General features: G+C 56.5%; 1 protein-coding gene across 1 annotated transcript in view; it reads left to right on the top strand.

The window, feature by feature from the left end:
* Window positions 1-10652: 10652 nt before the first annotated feature.
* PDGFRB (platelet derived growth factor receptor beta) overlaps window positions 10653-21070 on the top strand; it is a 35826-nt gene continuing 25408 nt past the window's right edge. The window contains exon 1 of the mRNA XM_021697046.1: window positions 10653-10749. The gene's annotated coding sequence lies outside the window, so the exon portion shown is untranslated. The remainder of the gene's footprint in view (window positions 10750-21070) is intronic.

A 21070-nucleotide genomic window follows, 5' to 3' on the forward strand; every position in this document is an offset into this window, starting at 1 on the left:
GGTGGCCGCGGGGGCCCGCGCGCATGCTGGGCCCTGGAGCCGCCGCTGCGGGCCGCCCCGACGAGCAGACTGCTCACCTGAACTCGCGGGCCCGGCCGCCGCGCCCGCCCCACCCAGGCCTTTTATAGCTCCGGGCGCCCGCGGCCCCAGCCCGGGCGGGTTTGCATTTCAAAGCGGGGGGGAGCCTTAGGGCCGCGAATCAAAGGGGGAAACCCGTCGGGGGGCGGGGGGTTCAAAAGGAGACAAATTGCCGCCCCAAGCGGGAGGCGGACGGGCCGGGGCCTGGAAGGGGGTGGGGGCGCGGAGGGCGCGTCCCGGGCCAGCGACCGAGGTATCGCTAGGTGTGGGAGTCTCCTGCGGGGCCGACGGCCTAGCGGCACGAACACTTCGTGCCCCCCGGGCCCCGCCGCGTGGACCGCCCGTGACCCCGTTTTACAGGTGGAAAAAAGGGATCCGAGGGACGGCGTCCCACAGCCACGGCGGCCGTGTGTTGCACTCGGCAGTGATCAGCTTGAGGTGAGGGGGCAACCCGACTTCAAACAGGGTTCCCCCTGTAAGGTAGCGAGTCCTTAATCTTTGGGGGGGGGAGGGGTCACGACCCCTCTGAGCCTCCAATGAAAGCTTTGGATGTTTTTCCCGGGAAAATGCACATATGCACATACACGAGTCTGCATACAACTGGGGCGTTTTCCTGAGTTGACTTTCCAGAGAAAGCTCTTAAAGAGGTAGGGTAGGGGCATCTTTGCAGGACCGTCTAGGGAATTTTTCACAATTCTCTTGACGAATCCTTTTAGCCTCCCCCCCCCCCGCCCTTTATTTTAATGAGAAGTTTCAAACATACACAAAAGTGGAGCTTGTAGTGAACCACTCATACTCATTACCCTGCTCCAACCATTAGCAAGGTTTTGTAAGTTATTGCATCCCCTCCCCTCCCTTTGTGCTGAAGTATTTTAAAGATTTTATTTATTTATTTGACAGAGACAGAGATAGCGAGAGCAGGAACACAAGCAGCGGGAGTGGGAGAGGGAGAGCAGGCTTCCTGCCAAGGAGGGAGCCCGATGTGGGACTCGATCCCAGGACCCTGGGATCATGACCTGAGCCGAAGGCAGACGCTTAACGACTGAGCCACCCAGGCGCCCATTGCTGAAGTATTTTAAAACAAATCTCCAACATCATGTCATTTTACCCCTACATACTTCAGCATGCATCTCTAAAACACAAGGACACTTTCTTACATAATATGCCATTAACGCATCTAACAAAATTAACACAAATTCTTGAGTATTATCTAACACTCAGTTCATATGCAAAATACTCCAGTTGATTCAAACGTGTCTTTTTAACAGTTGGTTTGTGTGAATCAGGATCTAAAAGCCCTGATTCATTTATTATAGCTGGGGCCCACTGGTATTTTAAATGCATCTTGCATCCCCTTGTCCTATTAAAGACTGGTAAACATTTCATAGCTACCCAAGGGGGAGTGCCTAAAACAGGTGAGGAGCTGGGAGTGGGTAGCAAGGTTGAGAGATTTGGGGAAGAATTCATGAAGGACAGGCTCTGGGTCAGGAAGTCTTGGAGCAATGGGTTTCCTTTCCACAGTGGGGGTTCAGTGCCCACAAGCTGCACAGAGGCCCCCCCCATGATGTTTGATCCTCCAACATTTCCTGGGGACACCCTCATTGTGCAGAGACATGTATTATCTATTCAACCTGTCCCTCCCTTGGGTAGGACATTTCAAGACTAAACAGATGTGTCAGGATCTGGATACAATTTACAGGGTCCAGTGCAAAATGACAGGGTGAGGTCCCTTGTTCAAATATTATTAAGAATTTCAAGATGGTGACAGGAGAGAATTCAACCATGCAGGGGACCCTTCTAAACACTGGCCCTGTGTGACTGTACAGCCCCCCCACCCCGAAGAATCTGGCCCTGGCCAGAATCTTGCACTTTTGGGGTTCTGATGGTATGGTACTCTAACAGAATAAGGGGCAGTAAAGACAGGGCTCCCCTTCCTGCTCAGAGGAACCCTTTCCATTGTACAAGTGGAAGCACTGAGGCCCAGAAAAGAAATGGGGCGGGGGGGGGCTCCCTGGGCTGTTACTGACATGGAGGCGCACAGGGCTGCCTCTGCAGGAAAGGCTCCCTTTCCCACGTTAGGAAGGGGACGTGTTGGTGAAATTTGCTCAGAAGTCATCTGGAGTGAGGGCTCCGCACAGGATCGACCTTTGCAAGGGGTCAGTAAAAGATTGCAAGTATACAGAGAAGGGAGAAGAGGCCCAAGAGGACTGGGTTTTCTCTCTGAGTTGACGAATTGCTCTGACAAGGAAGAGAAAATCTGGAGTGGGGCTTGAAGGACTGAGTTTGGGGAGGGGTGCAGGGAAGACCTGGGACCTGAGAGAGAAAGCTGTAGGCGCAGACATAGATTTCAACCCCTCTGTAATAAAGTGCTCTCTAAAAGGCCATCCATCACGAAATGGGCTGTCAGAAGATAGAGAGTGAGCTCATTATCACAGGAGGTATGCAAGTGACTGCTGGAGGGCTCTGATCAGGGATGCTGCAGAAAGTGTGCCTATCCTGGCCGGGGGGTTTTTGGGGGAGAAGGTTAGTGCTTTCTAGGTGCCCTCTAAAAGCACAGAGGTTGGGAATAAGTATAGGAATTCATTTGTTCTTGTGTTCATTCATTTCACACATGTATTAACACTCCTCCTTTGTGTTGACATTGTGTTTGGTAGTGGGTGAGGCCCTGCCCTTGGGGTTTTCACAGTCTGGGGGTGGGGGGGTGGGCGGGGAAGAAGCATGCATGAATCAAATAATCACAAACAAAGGTAAAATGACATCTTGGTAAGGGTCCCAAGAATTGGGACATTTGACCCAAAGGCAGGAGACATGGAAGTCTTGCAAGAGGAAGTGACATAGGAGTCAAGGTCCTGGGAACAGGGAAGGGCATTGCGGGCAGAGGGACAGTGTGAAGAGAGGTGTTGAGGCCCAAGGGGACACATGGTCCGTAGAACCGGACCTGGAGCTCAGTGATGGGAGGCAGGAGATGAGTCTGATGAGGGCAGGGCAAGGCCAGGGGGCACAACTGAGGCCAGGGGGGGACAGGCCTGATGAGAGGTGTGGGGAGACTTCCTTGAGGGCTTTGGGGGGTGGAGTTAGGAGTGGAACGATGGCTGTGGTTGGCATGTGGAGAATGAGTCAGAGGACAGGAGGAGAGCTGGAGAGCCGCGGGGAAGCTGTGCAGGGGTCCAGGAATGTTAGAAGATGGTGTCCAACATTGGGTGGTGGCTGGGAGCTGGGAGCCTTTCAGGCAAAGTGGGGACGATTTCCCTGATCAGGGAGAGCCCAGGAGCCCTGAGGCCTGGGGAAGCCGTGGCAGCTACTCCCTGAAACCCTAGTGTTGTCCTCCCCCAGGGTAGAGGCTGGGGTAGGCCTCCCACTCCACAGACATATGCTGGGGCAAACCTCTTTTTCCACCCTGCCCTGGGCCTGCTCTTTCTTGAGCCCTGCTGTTGGGATGGCTGGGGCGAACTGGCCCTGTTTGCTGGATGAGGAAGCGCAGAGAGGTCCAGGTATCTAGGCAAGGTCCCAGAGGCACAGCGCTGGGCACGGAAGCTGGGTCTCCTGACCCCACTGGCCTTTCTCGCTGCCTAACCGGAGTGCCCAAGAGGTCCTCAACTCAGCCCTGCCAAGCCTCCAAACCCACCCCTGGTCCACCTAGGGTAGGAGAGCAGGGACAATAGACTTCAAAGCATCCTGATCACGGAAGACCCTTGCAGAGCCAAACTACTCATTTTACAGATAGGGCAACTGAGGTCTAGAAGCCTCAAGAGAGAAGGGATTTTTGCCAAGTTCGCACAACAGGACAGTGCTGCAGTGGAAATAGACCCAGGTCTTCTGACTGCCAGCTCAGTACCCCTTCATCCCATCTCTCTGAGAATGCAGGGTTTGGCCCTCCACCTCGTGCCTGAGCAACAATAAGGACAATAGTACCACTATCTAGTGAGCATTCACTACGTACCAGGTGTGGTGCCAAGTCATTTGCGTGTATTATTTCCCGTGGTGTGAGGTAGGGTCCTGTTAACCCCATCTGGCAGATGAAGCAGCTGGAGCGCAGAGAAGTGAAGTCACCCACCTGCGGCCACATAGCAGGTGAGTGGCCTATCTGGAAGTTTTTCTTTCCTCTCCAGCCAAGCCACCTTGGGAAGATAGTGCACCATGTATGTCTCTCTCCTAAACCTGGGGTTTGCTTATATAAATATCTGCTTCCTCTTCCTCCTCTGGCTCATGCAAAAGAGCCTCAGCTCTCCCCTTATCCTCACCTTCAGATGGATGCCCCCCACCAACCAGAGATCCGAGACAGCCCTGATAGGACACCCCAGCTTTCCCCTCCCGAGGACACCGTAACTTTGTTCAAAAGTCCCAGGCTGGGCATCTGGAATGGCAGGTCCTGCCCCACCTCAGCCTTGGACTTGCCATGTGACCTTGAGCACTTGCCCCCCTGGGTCTCAGTGTCCCCGTATGCCCACTGGGGACCAGTTGCCTCAGACAGTGGTCCAGCATGGTACTGTGACTGTGTGTGTGGAGAAGCCCCGGTCCACGTCACAGCCTCTTCCTCTGACAGCCCCTTATCTCTGGGAGCGGCTGTTTATTGGACCCCTCCTTCGCTCTGGCTCCCCCCGTGGCCCCTCTTCCCTCTGGGCTGCTCTCACATACCCAGCCATGGGCTCCTGGGGTGGGGCGCAGAGACATGGCCTCATAAAGATCTTGGTGATAACTTGGTTTTTAAACAGGTTTATGGCCCTGGAAGAGGAAAGGTTCTGGGCTGAGCTTTCTGTTGGAAATGGTTTGCTTAAGAGAAGCTGGTGGGCTAACTTTCAGCCTACCCGGACCGCAGCCCAAGGGCTTTGACTCACTCTGTGACCTGGGGCCAGGAACTCTCCCTGGCTGAGCAGTTTCTGAGGTGCAAGCGGGGATGGTAATTCCTGCCCTGCCCACCTCCATGGGGCAGATGTGAGGCTCTCGGGTGGGTGCTGGGCTCCTGAGGGGTGTGTTTTCCTGCTGGACCCCTCCAGCACCTTTCCTCTCATCCTCCAGAGGCTGGGGCGTCACCTGCTGGCACTGCAGGGTACTGCTGGAAGGCTCTCCGGCTGCTGTCAGTGGGGACCCCTGGACAGACTCGCTGGCTCTCCTCCCGCTCCCTGTGGGGCAGGCAGTCCCCCAGTATACAGCCACTTAGGGTGCAGAAGGGATGCTAGAACAAAGGCCTAGGGGCAGAGTGGCCTCACCCGAAGGAGCACTGTGTCTGACCCATTGTTCAGAGGAGATACAGCTGAGCCAGGGAAGGAAAGGAAGGTCATTGCATGAGTCAGTGGTCTAGCACAGACTGGGGCCCAGAAGTCCCAACACCCTGTCCAGTGCATTCCTGCAGCCTCTCGGAAGGACATAGTGCTGTGGGGAGGGCAGTCAGTCCAAGGTCGACTACGATAGCCTCCATACTAGTCTCCCGCGTCACCTCTGTTAGCCCATCCTCTGCAGTGCACCACAGAGACCTGATCTTATCAGTCACTGTTTTAAGATTGGGCATGGGCCTTCCTGACCTTCAGGCCTACAAGGCCTTGAGGCCTGGCCCCTGGCTTCCTCTCCAACCTAGACCCCCTCCCCCTCATGTCCCCTCTCTGCGCCTCACCATTCTCTTCTTTCTGCTCAAACACACCAAGCTTTTTGGCCTCCAAGTTTTTGCATATGCTGTTCCCTCTGCCTAGAACACTGTTCCCACCTTTGAGTTGTGTGTGGCCTCAGGTTTCTGTTGAAATATTTCTTCCACAGAGAAGCCTTCATCTGTCTAAACAAGAGCCCCCACCTGCCCTACCATTATTCTTCATCTGTTCACACTAATCACAATTTGATATTATTAATTTGTGCTTTCCTTGGTGTTCACTTGTGAGCTCTTTAAGGGTGGGGTACATAGTAGGTGCTCAATTAATTTCCATTGCATGGATAAATGGTAAGAGCGACAGCATGGCCTGCAAGTCAGAGGCCCCATTCCAGACTTGCTGTGTGCCTTCATGTAGGTTTGGGCCTTCTCTGGGACACAGCGTGTCCAGTGGTGGGGATATATGGGGCCTCTGAGGGCCCTGCTGTTCTGAGGATCCCTGAGCCATCTGTGCATACCAGGGCATACCCTTGATTCTGGGGTACCAAGCCTGAGGTCAGCGGGAGGCTGGGAGAGGCCAAGGCAGACAGGGTCTCAAAGCCCTATCTCCTGGGACCCTGGTAGGCTTTGTTGGCTATAGTTTGGCCTAGTAAGAGCAGTCCTAGAAATCTAGGGCAGGAATGTGGCCCAAAGTCTCCTCTTGGTTCTTCTGCACCACCGGAGAGCCACCATGCTGAGTGTCCAGGAGGGGAAGGGGCAGTTCCCACAGTGTGCCTATTCCAGCTCCTTAGCTGCAGGCACAAGGATCCACCTGCTCAGGGTGTGCAGGGTGGAAGGACACTGCACTAGAGGTCACTGCTAGAGGTCAGCTGCAGGCACAAGGATCCATCTGCTCAGGGTGTGCAGGATGGAAGGACACTGCGCTAGAGGTCACTGCTAGAGGTCAGCTGCAGGCACAAGGATCCACCTGCTCAGGGTGTGCAGGGTGGAAGGACACTGCGCTAGAGGTCAAGAGCCTTGCATCCCAGGACTTTTCTCTCTCTGCTAACTTTGGACAAGTCTTCTCCACTCTCTGGGCCTCAGTTTCCATGCCTGTCCTGTGGGCGCACTCTTAGGACTCTTCAGGCCCTGACTTCCAAGATGATGGTGCTGATGCCTGGGACATGTGTGCTGCTTCCTTGCCCCAGGCCTGGGGAGCCTGGGAGGGGGGCAGCGCTGGGAGCGTGGGAGAGCCAGATGTGGTGGCTGCTGGCCCCGCCTGAGTGCTGAGCTGGCCTACTGGGAATTCTCCCACTCAGGCGCCCTTTCCGGGCCCCCCTCCCCCTGCCCCACTGAGAGCTGCGGCTTCCGGCTCTGACAAGTGTGGGTGGGGGTCTGGGGGGGGCGGGTTCAGTTCAGCCTGATTCCCTCTTGGGCCTGAGTGTAGACAAAAAGCCTCCGTTCCCGGCCTGGCCTTATACATTGCGAAGCCTTGCTCAGTCACTTTCCAGCACGGGCTTCCGTCATCTGATCCATAAAACGAGCATTTGGACTGGCTTCCCTGCAGCCCTGATGGTGGACTTCTGTGACAGAGGCTCCCGGAGGCGCCTAAGAATTGTTACCTTTGCTGGGGCTCCTCGCTCTGCTCTAGTCCTTGCCTAAAACGCTGGGTGCATCACTTATGTGGGCCTCTCAACAACTCTGTGAGGTAGGCACATGGATCCCCACTTTGCAGCTGCAAACACTGAGGCTCAGAGAGCTCAGGTAGTGTAATTTGTTCAGGCCACGCAGCTAGGAAGTGGTAGAGCTGGGCTGGAACTTCCAATGTCAGAGCTCAGGCTCTTGATCCTTGAGTGGGCCTCTGTGCAGTGGGGAGAAGGGGCGCTGAACCCCCAGGCCCAGAGCTCCATTCTCCCTCTGGACCCCACTCACTCCACCTGAGGCAGGATGCTCTGTCCACCCACTGTCAGCCCAGCTTTTCCAAGTCAGCGTTGTCCCAGGCTGGACCGGGCTGCCAGCATCTGGGCAACTGGGAAGCTATTCATGGCCTGCCCTGTCCATGGTGGGGCTGGGGGCCGTGATGATCCCCCCCAGCTTGATAGTACTACACTGCTCGTGGGTACTGCCCTCTGTGCACAGGGGAAACTGAGGCCCAGAGAAGGAAGAGCTCAGCTCAGGGGCACACAACGATGGGCTGCAGCTGGAATGAGGGCAACTCCATATTTCAATAATACCTCCAGACACTGTACTGAGTCCTCTAGGTGCATTACAAATTGCAATGCTCTTTCAAATCATTCCTCAAATTAGCTCCATTTGCCAGAGGAAGAAATTGAGGCTCAGGAGTTTCAATGACTTGCCCAAGATCATGCAGCTTGGCATTGCAGAAGCTGGATTTGAACCCAGCTCTGTCTCTGGCTCTGGAATCTGCCCTGTCCATCATGACTCCTCTGCCTCTTCTGTCCAGCTCTTGGTGCGTGCCCTGTGGTGTTCCATGTGGCTCTGCGTCCCCCAGCCCCATCTCAGCTGAGAGGAGGCATAGCATAGTCCTGGTGCCTGCCAAGGGTTAATGGTGGTAGGGGCTAAGTGATTCCAGATGGGCCAGCCGGTCGGCTGGGCTGGCCGGAAACCAGCCGCCGCCAGCTTCCCGGGGGAGCCACCACCAGCCACCCCCTCCCCTTTGTGCTGCATCTCTGGCCCCCAGCTGTCCCCTTGCCCTGGGGCCCACTAGCCTCCTCTCCCTAACCAGAGCCCAGTTCTAAGACACTTGTAAACAGAGCATCCCAAGGGCCTTCCAGCACAGTGAGTTCAACCCTGTTATGTACAGATGGGAAACTGAGGCTCAGAGAGGCGAAGGTATCTATCCAAGACAACACAGCAACTCCACAGCTGGGTCTCCTCACTCCCAGATTTGTTTGGGGGGGGGAGCGGTTAGAGGTTGAAATGCCTCCTTGATCCCCCACCCCCCACCACCCCTGGAACTGTTCTGGTCTTAGCAGTTGGGTCAAGGCTTTGGAGGTGAATAGCCAAGACAAATGCTAGGAGTTGCAAAGACTCATGGAGGCTTCAGGCATAAGAAATTCCAGTGTAGGCTTGACCCTGTGGTCTTTGGAGTCCCCCTGTAATCCCCTATGACTCCACTGCTACCACACTGGGCTGGGACCCCTCTCTGATAATTGACTGATAATCAAAAAGCCTGCACGCCATGGCTTAGGGCCAGTCCGAGGACTCTTCCTTCTGTGTGGCCCAGCCCAGATGCTCTGCTGAGAAATCCCCACTCAGATAAGACCAAGAAATGACCTCCAGATATGCTATTGCGGTTGGCATAAAATCCCAGCTCAGGCGAACACTGCTGCCATGTGAACAGGGCCCCAAGGTGAGGCCCAGGAGAAGAAGGGGGTAGACAGAGGTGCAGCAGGTAAGACAGAAGGAGCCCTGGGCAGAGTCAGGGTCTACCTGTGTGACCTGGGACACCTTTCTTTCCCTCTCTGGGACTCAAGTTTCCATGTGCATACAGTGTCAGGGCAGAGGGTGACTCACCTCAACTCTCTAAACCCTTTTAAAATGATGGCCTTGGGCATCTAAGGGCCAAGAGTCTGTGACTAGAGGCGTCTTCTGGTCTGAGGAAATGAGGGCGGACTAAGTGGAGGGCACGAGAGGTCCAACCAGGTTTTGGAGGAGCCTTGGCAGACCCTAGTAGGAAAGGGAGGGCAAGAGGCTGGCAATGGAACATTAGCAGGAAGAAGGAAGAAGGCAGGACAGGAGGCCCAGTCTGCTCTGCAATGTGGGGCTCCCGCTGGGGTCAGATCACCTGTGTCTGCTCCATCATGTAACTCAGGAGACCCCATCCGCGCCAGTTCTGCCCTTGCCGTGTGAGCTTGGGAGGCTCAGTTCACTCCTCTGGGCTTCTGTTTCATTGTCTATAAAATGGGGAAATAATCCTTTCCTGATACTCGAAGGGCTGTGAGATGATAGGAAGGAATATGGAAATCTGAAGTACACTGGGTGACATCGGGCAGGTCTCCTCTCTCTGCGCCAACCCACGCCCGCGCCTTGGGTTTCTTCTTCTGAAAAGTGACTTGATACCAAAAAGTGTCAGTTAAAGGCATTCTCAGCACCCCTGCCCTTCTTTGGGGACCTGCCTGTGCATCGTTGTCCCTCCCACTAGCCTGGGCAGCCCTGGAGTCAGGGACTGTGTCTTACTCACTACCGCATCCCAACACCCCGCATAGTAGGTGCTCAACATGCTTGTTCAATAAATGGCTGTTGACTGAATCAATCACATTGGTGATCAGAGCTGCCTTTATAGATGGGGAAACTGAGGCACGGAGAAGGGAGTCCGTCCCAGGTGCCACGGCAAGGCATCAGGGAGGTGGGGTCAGGCCACTTTTTAATAAAAGTGACTCAGCGGTTGGCGTGGGCTGCGGAATTTCTAAATATCCCCTCACATCCTGAGAGAGCAGGCGACGGAGGGAGCAAGCAGAGGGGAAAAAAGGAAGAAAAACAAGAAACTTGGGGGAAAAGAAAGAGAGGGGGGAAGAAACTGAAATTGAAAACAGACACACGCGTCCACCTTCCCCGCCCCCTCGCCCCCCTTCTCCCGGCTGAGCCAATCAGAGGCGGCCCTGCAGCCTTTCCCCCAAAGTGGGGGGGGGGGGCAGGGAAGCCCACAGTGGTGTGAGCTCGTGGGGCTGCCAGCGCCCGCAGTCCCTGCCCATCCCGTCTGGGACCCAGGATCCCTCTGGGAACAAGTTGGAGGCAGAGAGGAGGAGGGCAGCAAGGAGAGAACCGGCCCCTCTGACCAGCGGCGCCGGGCAGCAGCCTGTGCCCGGCACCACAGCCGGCCAGACCCAGGGCGGCCCCTCCTGGCAGCCCGGCTCCTCCAGAAGGATGCTTTGGGAGTGAGGCCACTCCTCATCCCTGCAGTCCCCCACTCCCTCCATTCTCCCGAGGCTCCTGGAGACGGCAGCTGTCCTCCCTGCCCTTCTGCCCAGCTGCTGCCCCATTTGGGGTCCAGCAAAGTCTTCTTGTTAATGAGAGGTCAGTGAGGAGGACTTCCTGGAGGGGGTGAGAGCCCAGAGCTCAGGACTGTGCCCACACCCTAAGGCACCAGCATCAAGGTAAGTGCTGGGAGAAGGGGGACCCCCAGCCCCTTGTCCTGTCCCCTTGCTCCAGTCTGTGCCTTCTTGGGTAGGTCAAAAAATGAAAAATATTTTTAACAAAACCAGATGGGAGGAGGCTGGGAGGCTGTGGGCGACATCAGGGCTGGAGGAGCCAGTTCTCTCCTCTCCTGCTCAGGCTGCTTCTAGGGTGGGTGGCCCCGGTCTCCACAGCCCTGCTGCCCCCTGCTTTCATCAAATGAACCTCAGAAATTTTTGGGTGCAGACTGAGGGCCTCTAAAACATAGCACCGCCTGAGGGGGCCGGGGAGAGCTGGAAGAAGCTTGAGAGGGGAGTTGGGAGGCAGCAAGGAGGGTCCATGGAAAGGGGATCTAACAGGGGATAGGGGACCTCAGAACCATGGCCCCTGTCTCTGGGCTCAAGCCTTATCCTTAAGAATCTGTCTGGCTCTAGGCCAGTCGGCCGCCAGGCAACCTCTGGGGATTTAAATGGATTTGCAAATTTTCCAGATTCCTAAGATGTCCTTCCAAACCCCCAGTGGCTGGGAAAGCACGAAGGCAAGGGGGCTGTGGCAGGCCTAGCCCAGCGATCATGGTCACGCAGCTGGGGCTGTGGGGCTGGGGGCCTGGGACCGGCCGTCAGATGTGGGGGGCCCCTCTGTGAAGAAGGGAGAGTCGGTTGCCTGGGCCGTTCCCTCTGGACCCAGGCAGCTGCTCAGGCTGCCTTGCTGCCTCCCTCCTTCCGGACGCTGCTTTCACTCCATCCTAAAACATGAATCTGATCACGATTCCTTCTTTGATTCTCCCCTATAGAAAGCCCCAACTCCTAATAGTAGCCTGCCACTGATTGGCACTTACTGCATGTCAGGACCGTGCGGAGTGCTTTATGGGCCTGATCTCACGTAACTAACTCACCAGCAGCTCCAAGGCAGGGACAGATTTTATGTCGGTTTTACACGTGAGGTTCACGGCAGCTACAAAACTGTTTCACAGTGCTAGTTAAGTTGCAGAGCTCGGGGAGATAATAAGCTCCCTGACTCATTTTGGGAGATGATAAGCTCCCTGCCCCGTTTCTCCAGACTTGGGCCTTGTGTTCCTGCCGGTCAGGTCCCAGGGCTCCCAGGAGGAGTATGCACAATGCTGCCTGTGAGAACGTCCTTCCTCATTGCCTCCATTTTCCTTCAAGGACCTTCCCGACTTCACCTCCACCAGGCAGCCTTCCGGGGTTCTTCCAGTATTCCAAGTGCTTGCCATGCCCTTTGCCTGGTTGCTTGGGCTTCTCTTCCTCTTTGTGCTCTGTGTGCACAATCAGAGATCATTTGGGCCCCAGGTTCCCCCATCTTGTCCTCTGTCCCCAGCATGCGCAGGGGGGCAGCGAAACTGAGCAAATGTGCTGGTGAAAGGTAGGAGGGGCTCACTGAAGACTTTCTGTTCCCAAATGTGAACAGGCCCCTCCCTTCCTTCAGGTGCCCTTCCAGAACATCACGCTGTTCCTCCAGACTGCATTTTTCTATGTCAAACAGGGAGGAGTGTCCCTGCCTGTCTCTGCAATCCCAGAGTGCTCTACAGAGGCCTCTCGCCAGATATCTGAAGGCAGGCAGTCCTCCCCTGCCTCCGAGCAAGAGGCTCTGGGTCCACAGGGCTCGGGGATGGAGGGCCACGTTGGTCACTACCGCGGAGTGTTTGCCCTGTGCCAGGTGCAGAGCCCGGGACCCCACGCACCTTGTAATCCCCACGGCAGCTCTTGGGAATCCGTATTGTTGTTACCCCTGTTTTGAAGACAAGGAAAAACCAAGACTCAGAGAGGCTATGCGACTTTCCCAGTGTCACACAGTTAGAGTTGGTCCTTAGGCCCAGGTCTGCTTGAAACCAAAGACTTAATAACCCCTTGCTACCCAGGGAGCCCCAGGTCAGAAAGGAGAGAGTCTCCATCCTCCCCCAGAGCCTGTTGCTGGCTCCAGCCCCTTCCGCAGCAGTAAGTTCAGCGTCACGTCCCACCTGCTCCCAGGTCCCCCCGGAGCCTAGCCTGGTCCTGAGTGAGGAAGGAGGCCATCTGGCCAGCACCTTCCCTTCAGTGGTGATCAGGCAGCCCTCCCTCCTGTGTGGGAAGAAAAACTGAGGCTTGTAATTGCCCACAGATGTGGGACAGCGGAAAACACCGTGGATTCAGTCGAGACCGGGCGTTTGCCCTGGCTCGACTCAAGTCCACTGTGTGGCCAACCTCGGGTCCCCATATCCTTTTTCTGGGCAGCATCCACATTTGGAAGGCAGTGGGTACCATGGGTAAACCACATCAGGTTTGGGCATCAGAGGACTGTGCATTAACCCCTAGTTGGCTCCTGGCTGGCTGTGTGACCCTGGGCTGGTGCTCTGTCACTCTTGGCATCAGTCTCGGAGCAGCTTCAGGAGGCATGTAGGCTCTGTGAGTATAACATAGGTAGGGTGCTTGGCAGTTCCTGCTGGGCTCTCTCAGGGCTGGACCTCATGGTCATTGGCTAGGAGCGGGCTGTACTCCCTTCCTCCCGCACAGGACTCAGCAGTGAAATTAGTCTGGGATCCACAAAGGGCTATGCCCACCGAAGGGACTGGGACACCATGGGTATTCTAAAGTCCCACTTCCACCTTCCAGGCACGGTCTGGCTCTGAGACCAGCTGCCTTCTGGCCCGGAGGAGGGGACTTGGTGTTTAGCTCAGGATGGGCTGCTGAGTGTGGTGGGGAGGGAGGAAGAAAGGAGAGGGTCCCTAGACTGCCCTGAAATGCCCTCGGTGCCCACCTTACTTCCTTGTACATGTTTCAGAACCCTGCAGGCAGTGGGCCCTCGGAATGCCGGGAGATCTTCCTCCATTGTTTTCCATAGGCCTTCCTGGGGGCCTCCCCAAGGCAGAGTTCATAGCCCCTCAGCTGGGAAGCAGTGTGGGCAGGGTGAGATGACAGGGGCCAGCCATCCCTGAGTGCTTTCGTTGTGCCTCCCATTCCATTACTGTGAAGTTCACTGCTGTGTTCCTTGGGGCTTTGAATAGGCCTGGCACTCAGAAAGTGCTTAATAAATATTTGTCAAACTAATATAATCATCACAGCAACCTCCAAGAGCAGATATAAACTCTCTCTGTTTTACAGATGAGGAGATGCCCAGAGAGGTTAAGTCAGTCGCCCAAGGTCCCACAGCTAGGAAGTGGTAGAGCTGGGGTTTGCATCCAGGTGTTTGTGACTCCAGAGCCCTAGACAAGAGGCTGGGTAGGGCAAGGGCCACCTCTGGGCATCCAGCATTAACTCTGAGAATGTGCCTCAGCTGTGGGATCCCCTCAGAGTTCCAGAGGTGGTCGTCAGACCCTGGAACCCATCCTGTTGTGACTGGCTGAGTCAGTCCTTCTCTGGGCCTCAGTTTTCCCATCAGTAAGACCAGGAGGTTGAACAAGATGATCTCTGAGCTCCTTCCACGCCTAAATCAATTCCAGGATTCCAAGCCCCGCCAGCCCAGATTGGCAGCCACACAAGCCCTGTTGTGTACTCAGGCATCATGCATATTTAACTTCACAATGAAAGGATTTTTTCTTACCCTTTCTTTACCGGTTACAGAAAGAGGTCAGGATCGATGATCACTAATGGAAAACTGTAACCTGCAATAAAGAGGAGAAACTTTCTACAGTTAGAACAGCCATTCGTTAATGCACTCAGTTTCTTGGGGAGCTCCGAGGACATGTTCCTGCAGAGCCCATGTGCCCATTTTCCTGGGGTACAGAGGAAGGAGGGTAGGAAAATTTGCCTGTTGGGGTGTGTATGTGTGGATGCTGTGAGCCTTTAGGCCCCTTCCAATGCCAATTTTTCAAATCTCTTATGCTCTGATTTCAAGAGGAAGAAGAGCTTTGGCCCAATGGTACATGGACGAATGATGTGGTCCAGAGGTGAGAGAATCGATGCAGAGTCCGGGTGGGAGAGGGTGTGGAATTTACACACTTGTTGCTTCCAGTGTAGGAGCCACCATAAGACCCTCCCAAGACTTCAGACCCAGAGCTTCAGGCAAAAGGGCTTCCTGAACCCCCAGGGACCACCCCCTTCCAGATGCTTTCTGGCATCTGGACCCCAGCCTAGCGCAGGAGGCTGAAAATCAAAGTATATTGCTTTAGCTGCATTAATACCTTCTCTTCTCCTCGCTTCAGATCAGGGCTATTTGATGTCTCAGGTGCCCGAAACCTTTCATCTGCCAGAGGTACCATCTTCTCCGCCCTGTGATGGGAATGATCGTCCCTTGGGAGGTGGGGGCAGCAGGGCCAGGGAGTCAGTCCTTGAAGGTCAGAGATGAAAAGGCCTCTGGGGGTCACCTGGTTCAACTTCCTTCTTGTACAGGTAGGAAACTGAGGTCCAGAGAAGGGCTGCTTCAGGAGAGAGGTCCAGTCGTGCAGATGGTCAGTGGTAGCCCTGAGCCTGGGACCCAGCCACGCACGTGCTGTGTCCTCACTATCTTCCTCTGCCATCCGAGGCTCCCTCAGCCCCAGTTCTCCCTGGGCTGAGGTCACAGGGCAGAGTTTGGGCTGAAGAGGAAATGCCATTTCCATGAGGGGTGAGAACCCCCCGGGGTAGTTTTGTGGATCCACAGCTCTCCCCATGTCACTTCTCCATTGTGGCCATATATATAAGTGAGGGAGAGGCCAAGGGGGCAGCTCAGTGACCCCAGATGTTCCATCCCGCTTTGCCCTTAGCCCCTGCCAGGCTTCCGTGGCTGTTTCAGATCCTCATTGCCGCCTCAGTAGCCTTCCTTTCTGGGAAGGAGAACCAGCTGGTGGGTCAGAGTCTCCACCCCTGAAGCTGAACGTCAGTTGGGCATGGGGGGGGATTCCAGGGTCAGTCCATAGGGCAGGGCTCAGCTTTACAAACCTGTCACAGCCGTGGCTCGGGGCATGGGGCTTGAAGGGAAAGGCTCACGTCTGATGCAGTTGACTGTGTGCTACCCCCCTCCTACCTGTATTTGTACCCTTATGAGTTCCCTCACTGCAGTCTGTCTGCTGAATGGATAGTGTCATAGTGATAAATAATGCAGGGGAGAGATGGAGAAACACACTGCTGGCTGGCTGGACAGTTGGCCTCCTGGTGCCTCCGGGGCAAAGCCTAAATCCTCACCAAGGGCCCCAAGCCTTTCCCAAAGTGACCTCTGCCTTTCTTCCCTGTGTCAGACGTGAGCCCTTCCCTACCTCTTTGCTAAAGAGCCCTGATTTCTGACGTCAGAGTTCTCCCCCTGCTGTTTTCCCTGATGCCCTGAGCTCTCCCACTTCCCACACAGAACCACCGTGGGATACCCTTCCCTGGCATCATCCCCCAAAGAACCCAACTAAACCCTGGAGGCTGAGCTGGAGGCCGAGCTGGAGGCCGCCCCCTCCCAACTGGAAGAATCCCATATTCATGACACTTGCCATTTACTGAGCACCTATTACATGACAGGTGCTTTTCATCATCATCGCGACCCCTCACAGCAATGGAAAAGGAAGTCTCTTGTGTCGTTTTCCCGGAAACTGGGACTTGGGACGTTAAAGTCAGAGAGCTCACACAGTGACGAGGTAGGAGAGCTGGCACTTACTTACCTTGGACCTGGATTAAGTGGCTTCAGAGCAGGACTGCTGCCCCTACCCTGGTGGGGCTCCCATGTGCTTTTGGTGCCCTGGGTGGCACCAGGCACAGTTTGCTGGCATCAGGGTCCCCTCTTGTCCTCTAACCTCGCCCATCCCATCACCATCCTGGAGGGAGTCACCATCGCCTGCCCATGCCAGCTCCCCAGCCTAGTGAACCCCGAGGTATTAGGGGACAGCTGAGGCCCCAGGCCTGGAGACCAGAAGGGCTGACCCTACAAGGCTATTTGATCCCTTATGGTGTGTAAGCATCTAGTAAGCATCTACTGTAAGCCTACTTCCATATTAGGAATTTGGAGGCATCCGAAAAAATGGTTAGGTGTGTTTCCTCATTTGTGGGGAATCTAGTGAAAGGACTAAGGCAAACGTACAGGAAGGAAGTGGTTGGCAGACAGGGGTCTGCCTTTAAATCCCTGACTATGCTAGGGGCACACTCCACCAGCTGAGCCTGCTGGCAGTACCAATAACATGCAGCTACCCCTTCCTAAGGAGTCCTTCTGGAGGCGGCTTTCCCACCATCTCGTTTATCACAGGCATCCCTTTGCTGACAAGCCTGGCCAGGGGGCCTGGGCTGTGCACTCACTGGCCGGGCGAGCAAGCGAGTGACTTACTCTCCTGTGAGCTCAGGAAGAAGAACGAGGCCACTGACTTGGCACAGGCCTGTGTGCCAGGCCCTGTTCTAAGCATTTTACTTGTATGAACTCATTCAGTGGCCTCCCCAGCTCAGTGATGAGCCCCGACTTCCAGATGGGAAGGCTGAGGCCCAGAGAAGTGGAGTAACGGTCCGTGGGAGAATTGGGGTACAGGACTGGAGACAGGAGCGAGAGACAGACGCTGAGAAAGGGAGAGGGAAGTGAAATGTGGGAGTTTTCTCCCCTCTGGCTCTGCCACCCCGAGGGCTCTGAGGGGAATCTCAATGCTCTGCGTTGGCTCCAATTAATGGCAGGGTTTCTCGTTAGCCAGCTCGCTCTGCCCGCCTGCGGTCCTCGGCTCAGGGCTGGTGGGGGCAGGCCACGTGCTGGTGGGTCAGGACAAATGGCCTGAGGCCTGCCTGCCCCCTGCCCACTTGGCTCTGAGAACCCATTCTATTTGCGGCCCCCACCCTGGCCCAGGGCTGATCCCAGGCTGGCAGCAGCCCGGGGAACAGAAGGTTTGCTTGTCTGCGTCTGCCGCACCCCCCTCCCCAGCCTCAGCCTGGGACCCCTCTCAGGGGCTCCTTTGGCTGCCAGGACCTGGGCTCTCCGTTGCCATGGCACCGGCCGGAGATGAGGCTCTGGGGGGCAGCGAGGGATGGTGGAGGCCCGGAACTCTGCAGCTGCCGAGGTGCTGGGGCCCCAGCAGGGGCAGGCCTGGCCCCCAAGCACAGCGGGCCTGTGGCAGAGCCGGCCACACACCTAGTCTGACTGCCTGCAGGCTCCATCTCGTGCTCCATCTCCAAGGCCCTCGGGACAGGCCTCAGGGCAGGTCATTTACTGCTGGGGCACGGCCCCGCCAGACCCAGGCTGTCCTCAGCAAGGACATTCATCCCCTCCACCATGTGCTCACGCTCAGGCTGGGCAGTGAAGTTGCAGAGAGGATCTGAGCTCTATCCCTAGCTTGACATTCAAATTATTGGGTGAGCTGGGGCAGGCCCCTTGCTCACTGTGCACGTCAGCAAGGGAAGGCTAGGGCTCTGACCTCAGGATCCTTCGGTCTTTGAGAGCCTGGATTCTGTATGGACCCCATTAGGGTAAACTCATGTAGTCCTGTTGCCCTGTGGACAGACCTGTTTCTGGGCGGGAGACAGGCAGTCTATCGTGACGGTTAAGAAGACAGGTTTGGAGTCAGGCTAGCCTGAGTTTGCATCCCAGCTTCATGGCTTACTGGCTGTGTCACCTTGGGCAAGTTACCAGACCTCTCTGAGACTCAGTTTCCTCCTCGTGAAAGGGAAATAACGATTGTCACAGGACTCTTGTGAGGACAAAACAAAATCCCCAATGTAATGAACGTTTTTGAACAGCCTGACCTCTGAGGATCCTGAGCCGTCCAAGGACGGACTGGGTGACGGATGGGGTGGTGAGACCCTGGCCATGGGAGGTGTGCGACCGTGGACGGGACAACCCCTTGGTTTGCAGAGAGGGAGGGAGAGACACGAGTAGGGAGTATTTGGGGCCCGTCCCAGCCCCAAGGTCGTAGGGCTCTGTGAAAGGTGGTGTGGCTCCCGCCTTGTTCTTCGGCTTCAGCCTCACCCCACTCCTAGGAGAGCCTGGACTGACAGGCGAGGTCAGAAAGCAGAGGGGAAAGGACAGGCGGGCGTGGCTCACGGATTGAGCCTGTGCCCTGGGCCAGGCGTGGTTTTGTCCTCTTTACCTCCTGCCTTAGGGAGGCGGTGACGTGGGCGTGGAGCCAGCGCGCTCTGGGGTCAGTCGGCCCAGGACTGCGCACTGACTCGGCCACTGGCAAGCTCCGTGACCACAGGCAAATGATTTAACCACTCTGTGCCTTGCTTTCCTCATTTGTGAAAGGGAGCAGCGACCCAGAGGTCGTGGGTGGGTCTGAGGTCATTAGCCCAGGTATTGGGTGGCACAAACTAAATCAGAGAGAGCTATTGTTATCCCTGTTGTTTTCAAGGACTGCTAGCTCCTTGTTCCATCGTGCAGGGGCTCCAGGGGGTCCAGATGGGATCCAGAGGACTCCGGTCCAGGGATCCACGGGGCCTGCGCAGAGCCCTGGGGGTGGAGGTGGGCAGCCATGGGGGACGAGCAGGGAGGCCAGCGAGGCGCCAGAGAAGGCAGGAAGCGTCTGCTCAGCAGGGGGGTGGGGGGACAAGAGCACGTGGCGGGCCTCCCTCCCTCACTGACCTCCTTCTCAGGACGGTTCCCAGCCTGTGTGGGGACCCAGGCCCCCTCCCCTGGGCCCCCAGTGGCCGTGAAGCACACACTGAGTGCTTTCCCACGAGCTGTTCCAAGTCCCCGGGCCTGCGTTATCCCCCACCCCCAAGCGCACACACTCTGGCGGGTGAGGGGGTGTGTGGCAGGAGGGGGGGCGCTCAGGCTGGGGCGAATCAGTCCGTTCTTTATCAGCCTGGCTTGGATCCAGACAGATGTTTCGTTTTATTTTGAACTTCCAGAAAATAGGTCATTTCTTTCCATTGTCTCCCTGGGGAGGCCTCCCGGGGAGAGAAACACAGAGTGAGTGACGAGTGTGGGGGCCTCACTTGGGCCCTGGGGAGCTGGAAGGGCAGCGACCTCCCTTCCTCAGTCATGATGAGCTGTCGGCAGGACCGCGGCACCTAGTTTCTTCAAGGCTGAGCTAAGAAGCCAGCCCATTCCTAGGGGCAATGGGGAGCTGCAGAGGTGCCAGGGAAGAACGTGGTCAGATAGGTATTTCAGAAAGGTTCCTCTGGTTGTGGTGTGAGAACAGGCCGGAGGGGACAGACTGCAGATGGCGAGACAGAAGGGGGGACGGTGCAGCAGGACAGCCAGACGGGACCAAGCTTGTGCTGGAGGGGGCAGGGGTAGGGGGATCACAATGCCAGCCCATGGAACTGACACTCTTATTCCACCTACTTGGACTTCCAGAACGTCTAGAGCCCATGCCAGGCCCCAACTTAGTTGCTTTCTGCTGCTTTGTTTGGGGGACCTCATAGGTACCCGGAAACCTGAAGGTCCTCTGGGTCGAGAGCAGCATGGCAGAGTGAGGCCTGGATGACCAAGCAGCACTGCTGTGTGATTTGGGCCAGGTTGCTCTCTCTCTGGCCTTAATGGGATCCTCAGGCTTGTGGGGAGATTCACTGTGTAGAGGTGGAGAATTGAGCCTTCACCAACAGATAGGAGCGGGGCTTAGGATTGAGGGTGGCAGGTGGGAGCCCCACAGCCTCAGCCCCTTCCCAGGCTTCTACCCCCCACTGTCTCCTTACCCAATGGACCCTGCAGTCCTCCCTGGCTCCTGGGGTGAAGTTCCCCCACCCAGGCTGCAAGAGCGCACCTACGTCTCAGCCCACTTGGAGTAAGGCCATGCCGGCCATCCTCTGCCAGGTCCAGCCTGTGCGGCCCTCACTCACGTGCTCCCCCAGCTGCTGCCGGGAGGACTCAGTCCCTGCCGCCAGATGCCTCTTGCCCCCACACACTCCCAGGCCTAAGGCTGGCTGCCTTCTCTGAGCTGAGTCATGACATCCAGACCAGGGCCCCTCCCCGGCACCCCACCCCCACCCCAGCATTCCAACTGTGCACAGCTGCCTTCCCGAGCAGGGTCCTGAGAGCCACAGCATGGCAGCCCTGGAAGTGCACCCAGGACGGCCCTGCCCACCCTGTGTACAGATGGGAAGACCAAGGCTCAGCACGGGGCACGACGGCACGATAGGTGGGTGACGGAGCTGGGGCTAGAACCCACAGCCCCTTGTTCCCAGTCAGGGGTCCGCCCCGGTTTGTCCCCGGGGTCGCAGAGTGGCGAGGGGTGTACGGAAGAGAGGATGAGGCTGCCAGCAGTTTCCCACTTCCGCCCGCAACTTAGTGAGCCACCTCTGAGGCTCAGTCCCTGTTCCCTGCTGGGTGGGACAGTACAGGGAAAGTGACTTTGACATAGAGGTCTCTGTGCGGCTGGGCAGGGGGTGTTCTGTGGAAACAGAGTGGGCAGTGGATGTAGTCTGAACCCCGGGTCTTGAGCCACCAGCCTCATCGGAGCTGGGGCTGGAGCCAGGGCAGCCCAGTCAGGTGAGCTTCAGC

Source organism: Neomonachus schauinslandi, chromosome 7 (assembly GCF_002201575.2).
Source record: "Neomonachus schauinslandi chromosome 7, ASM220157v2, whole genome shotgun sequence".
NCBI lineage: Eukaryota > Metazoa > Chordata > Mammalia > Carnivora > Phocidae > Neomonachus > Neomonachus schauinslandi.